Below are 11,992 nucleotides of genomic sequence, written 5' to 3'. Positions count from 1 at the left end.
CACACACTGGTGAGACTGGAGCCTGATGCTTTGGGACTCAAGACTCCCACCTTGTTTGTAAGGGAGGGGCTGAGGAGGGGCCTCTCTTTGACCCCCAGGTGTTTCTAATTGGTAACTCAAGCTGAGTATCCTACCTCTTAGGCATCTGTGAAAGAACAAAATGCAAATCTACTCCCCTTCTTTTTCCTTCCAAAGCAGCTATGTGGAGTAGAGTTTGGCCATACTGGGGACTCATGCACCAAAGCATCTGCATCAAATCTCAAAACTCCAGATTTCATGTGAAACTCATGGGATGAGAGGAAAGCTACTGAGAGAAGAAGGAAAACAGGCTTGAGGACCGTGCCATTTCTTGCTCAGCTGGGACAGGAGCTCACCTTGATAGTGCTGGAAGGTAGAAGTGTGCCGATCCTGCTCCGGCAAAGCCCAGACTTGTAAGCAAGGTGGTGAGCTGGCCGTCTGAGATCAGCAATGCATTTTGTGACGGAGGAGGAAAGAGTGAGACACAAAAATCAGACCAAAGAGGGGCGAAAATGAAAGAGCTTACAAAATTAACTTTGTATATATTAGATGGAATATAATGCCGGTGTTCTGTAACATTTATACTCAAGGCAGAAGGAAGTACAAAATACTGTTTGGTGGATTGCTGCAGTTCAATGGCCATCAGCTGTTCATAAATCAAGTACACAGACAGACTGCAAACTGCCTTGCTGCCATGACAAAGACACAGTGATTAATGCTTCCGTTATGGATTAGGGAGGCACTGAGGTAATATTATATTTAACTCTAAGATGCTACCTTTTTTTTTACTTCTCAGCTGAAAGCCAAGAAAAGTTTAGTCAATATTACTCAGAATTAAACTGCTAAGAGAGTGCTGTGTGTTTTATTTTATAACATACATATGTGTGTCCTTGCAAGTGGCTTTTTGAATTTTTTTTTTGTAAATTCAATAACTATTATGCAGTAACTTTATCAGTATTTTCTTACACTTATTTCCCTATTTTGTGCTATGTAAGTTTCTGTAAAGGCTGTATTTAGCATATAGGTATATGTAATTCTCTTTCCTTTGCTGAGGCAGTTTTTCAGTCTCTGCAGTGTGGCATCAATCCAGTATCTACAAATCATCTAGTCTCCTCAGCCTGGAGAAGAAAGGAATCGCTAGAAATTCCCCAAATTCCTCAGGGAGAACAAGAAAAAGAGAGTCCGAAGACTCGCAGCAGGAAGAATCGCGGTGCCCCGGTCTGCACGGAGCCAGATCCTCCATGGCCAGGAGGATCAGGAGGGATCTGGGACACGGTGGGTACTGCACACACGGTTGTCTCGCACTGTCTGTCCCCTCCAGACCATAAAGCTATCTGCTCTCATATTCCTCTCGTATACAAACTCCTGCTAGTAAACTCAGCTTAGCTCAGCTCTTGGGCAGGGCATACGTGGGTGTAGCTGGACTGTTTTTCCATGATAGATATGTTCTGAAAAACTTCAAGGAACTGTAAGGTCTGTAAGAACCCCTCCTCTCCAATGCCTTTCTATGCTCCCTGCTATTTTCTCTGCCTATGTGCAAAGACTCAGAGGATTCATTAATGGGATTTCCTAATCTCATTAACTGACCAAGTGTGGGAAAAAAGAAGTCACAGACAATGATAAAGCTAATATGTGACTCTGGATTCCCACATTTGAAATCAGACCTATGTTTTTGGTTTTCTTATACAGCTGATGTGCAGCGCTGGCGATTCTGTTGCTACCCATAGCATCTGTCTAACACTTACGCTTGTGTGATTCTAGTGTTTTTAGCTGAATGCACTGTCTGATGGATGGCAGTATTCTAACCTAAATTGAAATATATTTGTTGGAATCACTGTTAGGAAAAATATCTAACTCTAAATTAAAAAATATACTCCTCTATGGTTTCATTTGCTGATGAAAGAAATAAGTGAAATGAAATGAGTCAAAATGCAAAACACGTCCCTACATTCATAGAAAAAGTCATTTGCTGCTATTTTAGCAAAATGCTTGTGAACAGAACACATACAACACATTTCCTCAGTTTCTTGTTATTATAGGGCAGTAGTTCCATGTTTATCAAAAGACTTAGAGAAACATAATGTTCTTGTCTGAGAAAAGCGTAATGTTAGTGGACAAACTGTTCACTTGATTTTATTTGGCTTCACAAAACAGGCAGCTGTTGTATTTTGATTGACCACAGATACCCGCCATGTTTCCAATATATTGCTGTATGCACATCTCGCTATTTGCCTGCTTAATTCCATCAGTAGATATTTTATGAAGGGTACAGACTGGTGCAAAGGACACATCACCAAATACTATGACATTTATTCACCCCTTTCTTTTCGCCATTATTCATTAAGAATGCACAGACACTTGTCTTCCAAATCTTTTACTAAACTTTCATAGTTCAGGTTTTATGAAGCACACAGGTTCCATGAGAAAGACTCGTCAAAGTCATTCATATTCTATATTTATTTGCATTGATCAATCATCAATTTAAATGTAGGAAATCCTTCTTCATGTTCCTCTATTATCCATTTCTCCCTTATGCAATGGACTAGTCTTTTTGTTTAACCTTCCAAGGCAAACCCAAGACTGTTCGTAATCTTACAGAGGCTCAGAATTAAAAACAACATTAATGATTCTGTTTTTTCCCCCAGTAAAATATTAAAAGAGATATTTTATTCACATTGATCTTCCTTTGCATACATTTTCTGGTTCAGTAGATTTCGGCTATTTTCCTTTTGATTCTAAACAAAGCTTTTCAGTACAAATATTTCTTTCAGACTATTCAAATCTTTCAGCATGATAAACAGGCATTGCAATTTGACTGAATTGCTATATAGGTAAACAGTTCTTTATTCCACAAAAATTACAGAAAGTGTTGTGACAAGTATTTTCATTCTTCATATACAGTTCTAGCTCTTTCAGACATTCAGAAAAAGTATTTATACTAAATGCCTTGCAGTTAAGTCATAGTAAAGGCTCTTTACTAGGCATGAGTCTCATTTCAGAATGTCTCTCATTTGGGAATAACTCTGTCATCTTACATTAGTTAATCGGATAGGTCTGATTTTAAGTAACTTCAGAGCCTGAGAAGACAAAACATTCGGGTTTTGCACTGACCGTGGATGTGTGACAATCCGCCTCAGACTTGTCATATGACCTTGAGGGACCTGTTCATGGCCTGCAGTGGTGCATGGAGGTGTAGGGTTCGGGAGTGTGCCTTAAACCCTGCTTTTCTGGATCTTAGCATTGTGTTTGGGATCCTTAAGCTCTAACTCCTACCTTAGAAATCCTGGTAATCAATGGTTCTGTCCGGTTTTTGATACACAGAAAGTGTCAGTATACATCTGCAGAGTGTGGATACGGCCAGCTGTTACCCACTGGCTCGTCGCTGCAGAGCTCAGAGGTCTGGCTGTGTGGCAGGGCTTTAAATGGACACTCAGCTTTCCAAGGGTATGGGATTCTCTGCTTACATGGTAACGATCACTCAGTACATCAAACTAGGCATAACAAGCACTAAATAGGGGTAGGACGGATGTATTTTGTTGTTCTCACCAACTAGTTTACTAGTGGTTTATTGCAAGGAGAATATACGGTAAATAAAAGTGGTTCCTAAAAAAGTGATGGATATGAATTAGCAAGTGCAGAAAAAAGAACAATATCATTTCTCAGTTGGCTTTTTCCAGGGGAAGAGGAGCTTCCCTTAGGAAGTTTCTTTTCCTGAATTAAAGGTAGTGCTCTGCTGGCTGGGGTCTCGCTGGCCTTTGCCTTTTGTAATTTTCCTTTGACAAAGATGTGCCCTTAACTCTATGGGTACTAATGTGAGAGGTGTGGACTATGGATCCTCTTCTTTCTTCAAGAGGAGGAACTTCTGATGTGGTTTAAAACTGCAAGTGCGAAAATCCAACGAGAAAATTTTAGCAGCTACACGTTTTGATTATTGAGACTCACAGTCTGGTGATATCTTACATCAAAGAATGAAGACAAAATTTACAAAGCCCCGGGTCTTTATGGTAATGATCAATGAATGATCAATAAATATAGAAAACAGTTCCCCGTGATGTAAAACAATGGCCCAGAGGACACTGATAGTTTAGTGGCATTAAACTGCAGCTTTCCTCATTAGAGCTCTTGGTAAGGTGTGCCCTGTGATTAATGACAGATCATTTATACGGCATTACCAGCAGGCAAATAATTCTAATTACCAATAACATTAAATCATAATCACTATGCAAATAATTTACATAATGTAATGGAATATCTGTCATTACAGGGCAAACAATTCACAATATTAACTGAGGTTAGTCAGTTATCGCAGAGTAAATAACATTAGAAATTAAACAAAGCCAAGCTAATATCAGGTTTTATCCAGTTAATAACTAGTGAGCGTATCCCTAGCAAAACACATCAGACCATGTAAAGACGTTAAGTACTAACTTTGGTGTCTAATACAAAACAAATTGGAGATAACATGTAAAAACATCCTATCAAGCAGGATGTTACTGGCTATCTGGAGGGGTGTGAATGAGTGGTTGGGGGGGATTCACGGTGAAGCTTACTGATCTTTATTGCTTCATAGACTATATTCTCCTGTCTTTGAAAGGTTAAGTCTTCAGAAGCTGACCACAGGATCCTGCTTACAATGTGGAGGATAAAGCACTGTGGAAGTCAAAACCAGCCCAGATGAGGCCAGTCTACGTTCACACACTTGAAAGATAGCTGTAGAAGTAGCATTATTCTAAATCTGGCATTAATCTAAATCTATTAACAGAGTTATTTGCGACCATGGAATCGGATAATGTTCTCATCCAGCACATGGGGCATGCAATGTGCCAGAAACATGGTGGGAAGGAAGAGAGCAAAACACAGGAGGTAATAATATATCTCGGAAAAAAGCAAAAGGCAGCCCAGAGAATGCTGGATTACCACAACTATGAAAATATGGATGTGAGGACTGAGTTATATACTTGACTAAGGAGGTGAAAATATTAGATGTTGGGGAGAGGTAACAAGAACAGTTGTTTTTCAGCTTTTCATTTTCCTATTAAGAGGAAAGGATAAGAGGCAGACATTGTTGCTGCAAATAATGCCTGAAAGCTAACAGATGTATGTCTGAACTTTAATACTGACAATTTTTGACTGAAGAGAGATCACATTTTATTTGCTTGTTCTCATTTTCTTTTGTCTTCTGAAATTATAAAGCAGAAGAAGGTACTCGAGTTACAAAGCTGGACACTCAGGCACCATCAATAATTTTAGGGGCATTAAAGACTTTTTCACAAGTGACTAGTCTCCTCGTGATACTGAAGGACATTTGGACATCAGCAATGAATTCTACTTGAAATCGCCATCCATGGTAAAGAAATCAGAGACAAACCCTTGATTTGGACTCTGTCCTTAGTTGGTGTTGCTCTCGTGACTCATTTTTGTTTCCCAGTGTCTCAGATAACTCCATCTTAGGCCATGGACAGACGTCCTCCTCAAGATCCCAAGTGCCTGTTCAACCATTCCACCCCCAGCTGTTTGCACAGCCAGCAGCTGGAAGCTGTCCCCACAGCTCTGCTCCTGGAAGGGATCTTGGATGGATTTGCTAAAACGCTTCAGGCAAAGTTAGCCCCACTAGCGCAAACCACTTTCATCAGTTGTTCAAATTAACCCAACTGTGGTTGTCTGAAGCAGATTAGCAAATGCTGACAAGATTCCTCCTGGGGACAGTAATCTCTAGCATAAGCAAGTAGCATACAGCTGGGGGAGGGAGAGTATATCCAATGGGCATAGCGGTGTGAATGTCCATCCCTGATCTTGGGTGGCTGCAATGAACAGCTAGACAGTAACTGGGTGTATGGAAAGCAGGTTAGCCAAACTGAGGTCGGTCAAAGGGACAGGCAGTGTGGGACACGGTTTTGGGTTTTGGCATGTTCAAGTACCTACATAAAGAGCCTGTTTTTCATATATGCTGCCTGGTTTCTGCTCCTATGGAAGTTAAGGTTAGTGGCAGATGCTCAGCACCTGTGGGACGACCAATGTATTCAGGCACCTCACTCTTTATTAAAGTGCCAACTTTAGTCTTAGCTTTGGAAGTTTTTCTCCTGTACATAGACCTTCTGGGGTTTTAATAAATTCTCTTTAAAGGAATCCTAATCTCAGTTCCTTCAGTTCTTATCTTACCAGGAACAATATTTAGAGTAAAGCATCAAACTAATCTCATGCATTGTGATCATGCAGTACAGATGTGTGTTTGCCAGTCAACTGTTTTGCCTGTGTATGCACAAAAAGGAATTCTTTAAGTGACATGAGGAATTGTTCAAGCCTTTGTAAATCCAGACATAATAAGAAAAGTGAGTACAGTGGTACTAAATGAACTATTTTGATATTAAGACTGTAGAACATTACAGTGTGATAGGGCTTGAATTGGGAGAAGGGCAATAAATTAGTCTTATCCTATTTGAAATTCTAAAATTAGATACAATAGTAGATAATATAGAGATTTAAAATGTAGTTGTGCAGTGATGAGTTCTGCCCATGTTTAGTATATCGGGAGTTAGATAGAATGTATTGCTGAAGAGTGAGTTGTGAGAGTCACCTTCGATTTGTTAGCCCTAATCAGGGATGCAGGTGTGACCCTTCCAGCTTAGAAAGATGAGGAATAGCCTTCTGTCAAGGCAGAGGCATGAGATCCAGGCAAGCAATGCTGTAACTGCCCCCAAATTACTCTATGAACCAGCAAAGCTCTGGATTGGGAACCTGGCCCATCCTTGCCTGCCACGGGGCTGCAGGTTCCTGCAGGAGGCTGCTTCCCACTGCAGTTCTGGTGAATTCAAAGTCCTTAGGTTGGGCTTTTTTACTTCTAATGCTTACTTCTGCCCTGCTCTTCACCACGTGGCTCATTCTTTTCTAACTGTGTACCTACATCGGTTGCTAACTCTGCAGTGAATTACTTCAGTGAAACAATTGCGGCATCCATTGTTCGTCCTTGACCATCATGGTTAAACAAACTCATTTTTTCATCAAGATTAATGAATCCATGTTATTCAAGGCTCACAAACTTCTCAAAATATTTTTCATTGGTAGTGAAGTATCTCTTGATCACACTGATTTAATCTCTAATATGCCTAGCATCACAGCCTGCATGCACCAGCCATTCATGCAAGGGGTTCAGATCCTGTGGCTCAGGTCAGCCTAGATGGGGCACAGCTGTGTGCCTCTGGCTCAGGCTGCTGTGAAAACAGCTACCTGCGAGAATGAGCTGCAACAAGCCTTGCCTGGGATATCCCCCATGTACCCTCTGCTCATGGTCTGCCACCTGCATTTAAGCTTTGGGACCCCTACCCTGCTGCCTGGCTGGTGCCTGCAGCCTCCAGAGCTCAAAGGCTTGCTGCTCCCTGATGCAGCAGAGTATCTGACAGTAACCTGCTACCAGCTCCAGGGCCAGATCAGGCAACTGGTACTGGATGTATTTTCAAAACACTTAGGTTATATCTAATTGTATTTGAAAGAATCACTTCCTATTTCACTTGAAAGGGATTTTTAACCTTACATGCAGATTTATGTCCTTTCAGAGGCATAAAATGGTACTTGAGAGATGAGGTCTTTGTCTCTCAACTAGATGAGAAAATGAGAGCAAATCCTCCTACTCTACCTGAGGGGAACAAATGAAACAGGGCTATTCAAGTTTGATACTTGTGCTTGGCCACACTGTTATATTAGAATTCATTATTTTTGATCACTGGGCATAGCAAAACCCTGCTCTGAGGCTAGATGGTCCTTCCTTAATTTGGGTTGTTAATAAAGCTAGAGGCATAGTAATTCTGGATTTACCTGAGTTTACTGAATATTCTGTTAGGTACATTAGCTGGCTGGATTTAAACTTAACATCCTACATTAGTGCAGGCCATAATGGTGATAGGATGTAACATGCTGTTGTATGCAACAAAGTATTTCTCCATCTTTAGTCCATGTTCCAGCATCACCTAAAATGACAAAATATGTACGGTCCTTGGAGGCTTAGAGAATTTACCAAGCAGCTGACTGGGCCAAAACCTTCCTGGTGACCTTCCCCCCTCTCTCAGTAGAGTGTGTACCGTGCTATAGTAATGAATTAGCCTCATTGCAGCTTACTTTGACAAGATATGTTTCCCTTTAAACTGCTTGCATAGTGCTTGATTCTCTACCTACATGCCTGTATCTTCGATGCAGAATAGGTTCGTTCCCTTCTTCCTTTCTTCTCTAATTGAAAAATTAGGTTTTCTATAAAGTGCATTTCAGACACTTAGTCAACAGTGATGGATGGCTCACCTTTCCCACCTTCTCAGAGCAGACATGCTCAAATACTTTTTCTTTGGCCAGCTCTCAAAACCAGCCTCTTGACTGTGAGAACGAGTGGTCAGGTGCTGTTACGGTGCTATAGTGAGAAGGCTCTCTTCCCCACCTGTCACTGGAGCACTGCCACTCCAACTAGATTTTTACTTCTGTTTAGATAGGCTTGCCGACAGGTTCCATGCTGGCAACCCATTGGTATTTTCCTTCATTTCCACTTTTTTATCCTGGAAAATTGCTCTTCTCCTGGGTATTGTGGGTTGAACTCAAAAGCTGCCCTTGTCTGCTCTGGTTTCTTCATATAATTCCCACTGGCAAAACAAAAAGTCTCTCTCACTAGTGGTCCCAAGGAAAGATCACTTACAATGGGTGATGCAAAACTTTGTAACATGCTTGTCTTTTTTCTTACACACGTTGAAGGATAGGTACCACCTCTTGGAAATGATTTACGGAAACATTGCTGCATTATGTCTGATCTGCCTATGTTGTATTCAGGCAACATAATATGAACTGGGGAAGAACACTAATTCTGGGTGGATGAAAACACGTTCGTATAGTATTAGTGCATCAACATGCTTACTGTATGAGCGTACTTAGTTGGTCATTTTCTCATGAGAGCAGAGTCCTTGGACTTCAATCATATGCATGTACTCTTCTTCTCAGCCCTAATGTCGAGGACATTACCTCTTTAGTTTTAATGAAAGTTGAGCAGAAGATGGAAATCTCACAAAAAGTATTTATTTGCTGACCTCCCTGAATCTGGGCAGAGGAGATAGTGTGTGATGGATTGTATGGAGTAAAAAAAATAACATTATTTGCCTCTTGCAAACTGATATGGCAAAGAGAACATAAATGAAGCAGCATTAAGGCACCAAAGGAGAAAGGAAAGTGATAACTGACTTTAGAAAATTATTTTAGAAAGAGGAAAAAATATATAGACTGACTATACTTACAAAAAGGGGATGAAAGCTCTGAGCTATAGAGGAGGGAGCTGGAGTAAGAATTAATAGAAGACTTCAGGCAAACTTCAGGTTATGGAAGTAAGCTTTATGGAAAGACAAACACAAGCAGAAATGGAAACTCTTACCAAGTTTTTAACTTGAGAGAAGTATAAAAAGCAAAGCAGACTCTGTTAAATGTGCTGCTGATCAGTATTGCAAGCATTGCAAGCTTTCAGAAAACCTGAGAGAAAAGATAATTTTAACAAATGATACTCATTTTGCAAAGTCAGGAGAATGGAAACAGTGGAAGAGAAAAGACTGGATGACCCAATCACATAATTCTGATTGAATTCTCAGGTCTTTTAATAGAATGTTGTCAGCCTTAACTATGAGTATTTAACCAGCTATTAAGCAATATCATCAATGTCTGTGGTCTTTAAAAACTGGAATAAGCTTAACCACTCCACTCTAACAATAGATTGCAATACATTAGAAAGCCCTCAATTTATTTGCAACCTCATGGCTGATAAAGGATATAATATTTTGCCAAGGCTGCCCTGTTTTGGTGACTGAATTAGTCATAAAGTCCCACAGCCAAATAACAGCCCTACATGATTTTATTTATATTTTTTAAAGCCAGCAGTTGCACTGAGTAAGTCAAACACCGGCCAGCTTTTCTACGGCAAGGTCAAGCTGTTATGGAAGTAGCAGAGGTAGAAGCTTCCCAGTTCTTCCAAGGTGTAGCACATCCAGCAACAGCACAGCCTTGTTTTGCCAAAGATGCAGGGAACTCCAGGGGCAGACGTAGAGAAGTTGGGATTCTGGAGATGGCTGCAACTTGCATGTCACCTTTCAGCACGACTGGACTCTTGAGGTATCTATAAGGTGCAGAACAAAGGAGGTGTGCAGAGATCCCTGGGAAACAGTACAGGGTGAAGGAGAGGTTTTAGGGCCATGAGTCCTTATTAAATGGCACCCAACCCAGTTTTCTTACCACAATGTTTTGCCTTCTAAACATAAAGTAGGTTTAGAAAAGGATGTAGATGTAGATGGTATATAGGCCCTGTAGTTCACCGCTAGCTCGCCGCTGTTCAGAGAAAGCAAGTTATGCTGGCAGCATTTGTCAAAGCAAACCTTGAGAAAGCAGGAACATCATGGCACATACAGGTTCACAAGACTAACTTCTGATCTCTGACACCCCTCTGCAACCACCACCCTACTGTTTTCTTTCTGAGCACCTGTAAATGGCAATGTATTTATTTTTACTTTGCTACGTCCAGTGGAATATTCAAAAGATTGGCTAAAAAATGCCACACCTTCCCTACACTAATCTTACATATTCCTATGCTACAACTCAATAATTTCAAAATCTCTGTTATTGCAACACCTGGCTCCTTTTAAAACTTTCCTCACCAGTCAGTCTCCAATGCAGTCTCCATCTCTGCCATTCACTTAACTAATTGCCACTGCATTCTTCAAGCTGTCTGAAAATACCTTCTAACATAAAATGAACTGCCGCTCTCTAAATGTACACTATGTGCACAGTATGTCAGCTCTCAGATCCATCATGAAATGTATCATTGCATCCATTGAATTTTATCCAATGTATGCATCATGAAATAGGGGTGCCACATGCACCATCTGTGTACATAAACGATGCAGTTTATTCTGCACAGAGTGCAACACATCAAACCCACTGCATGTGCTAAACAAACAGCTCCACCTAGTTTCTAAATAATGTTATTTCTTAATTCGCAGTGATCATGTACTCTGAACAAAACTGAAGGTGATAGTTTTCCTATCGGGAAAGGAAATGGAAGAGACATGGGATGGAAGACCTGAATAGAAAACAGAGACCTCAGTTTTACCCATGCTGGTCCTCTCTGTGAACGTAACCCGATGTCCTTCAAGCTCTCCCCTATTCCAATTCAAGCTACATCTAAATCTCTTAAGTTTTGGGGTTTTTTTGTGTTTGGTGGTGGGGTTTTTTTACATTATTTTGTTAAGATACAGCACTTTCCCTTTGTTCACATAACAAAAATTCTTACCCAAGCTTTCAAAAGTTGGTGTCTCGTTAACTGCAGCAACCACTGGACTGGACTGGAAGCAATATCTCCTGAATTCTGGCCAGTAACCTGTCTTAAAAACATTTTCAACAACTTTAACAAGATTCATCCTTTTACTAGCCAGGTTTCCTTTACTCTCCTACACGGCCATTTCAGAACCTCACTGATCTAGCGGTTAGCAACTTTTCTCTAAATTCTAGACTAAATTCATTCTTAGACAATTTATGCCCTTTACTGTATTGGTTGATATTTTCATAACAAATTAGTTCTTCCACCCTCAGATCTTTCTGAGTTATTGTTATTTAGTATGTCCTCCAGCTTTGAAAGTTAGTTTCTACACTACGGTGCATTGAAGTGTTAGACATGAACATCTACTCTATCATCTACCTGGTGCTGTAAAGCTAGTGTGCCTACATGTGCATCTTCATCTTTCATCTATGCATCTTCATGCATACTTCATCCCGAGTAGCATCACCAAAATCTAAGGCTTTCCAGATTGGCTCTGCTTTGTGCTAGTGATACAGTGCATGGTATAGCCTATCTTACTGTGTGTTTAGCAGCTAAGAGCCACCCTCTCTACTGGCTCTCATTTACTCGTCTTCAATAGGCCCCTCAAAGCTAAGTTGTGGGAACAGCAGGATATAATGCTCTATAACATCT

General features: G+C 40.6%; 1 long non-coding RNA gene across 2 annotated transcripts; it reads left to right on the top strand.

Moving 5' to 3' along the window:
- The first annotated feature begins 206 nt into the window (after positions 1–206).
- On the top strand, positions 207–11,310 carry LOC148051377 (uncharacterized). Of its 2 annotated transcripts, none has more exons than XR_015699752.1 (3): positions 207–765; positions 1,076–1,293; positions 11,025–11,310. It is a non-coding gene; the product is annotated as an uncharacterized LOC148051377 (long non-coding RNA). The 2 variants fall into 2 exon arrangements; XR_015699753.1 differs by lacking the exon at positions 11,025–11,310 and adding an exon at positions 4,613–6,194.
- The last annotated feature ends 682 nt before the right edge of the window (positions 11,311–11,992 follow it).

The sequence above is a fragment of the Nipponia nippon genome, unplaced genomic scaffold (genome assembly GCF_047370975.1).
Source record: "Nipponia nippon isolate SJK-2023a ecotype South Korea unplaced genomic scaffold, ASM4737097v1 scaffold_6, whole genome shotgun sequence".
Lineage (NCBI taxonomy): Eukaryota > Metazoa > Chordata > Aves > Pelecaniformes > Threskiornithidae > Nipponia > Nipponia nippon.
The sequence above is the reverse complement of the archived record's forward strand: the minus strand, read 5'-3'. Positions and strand labels throughout refer to the sequence as shown.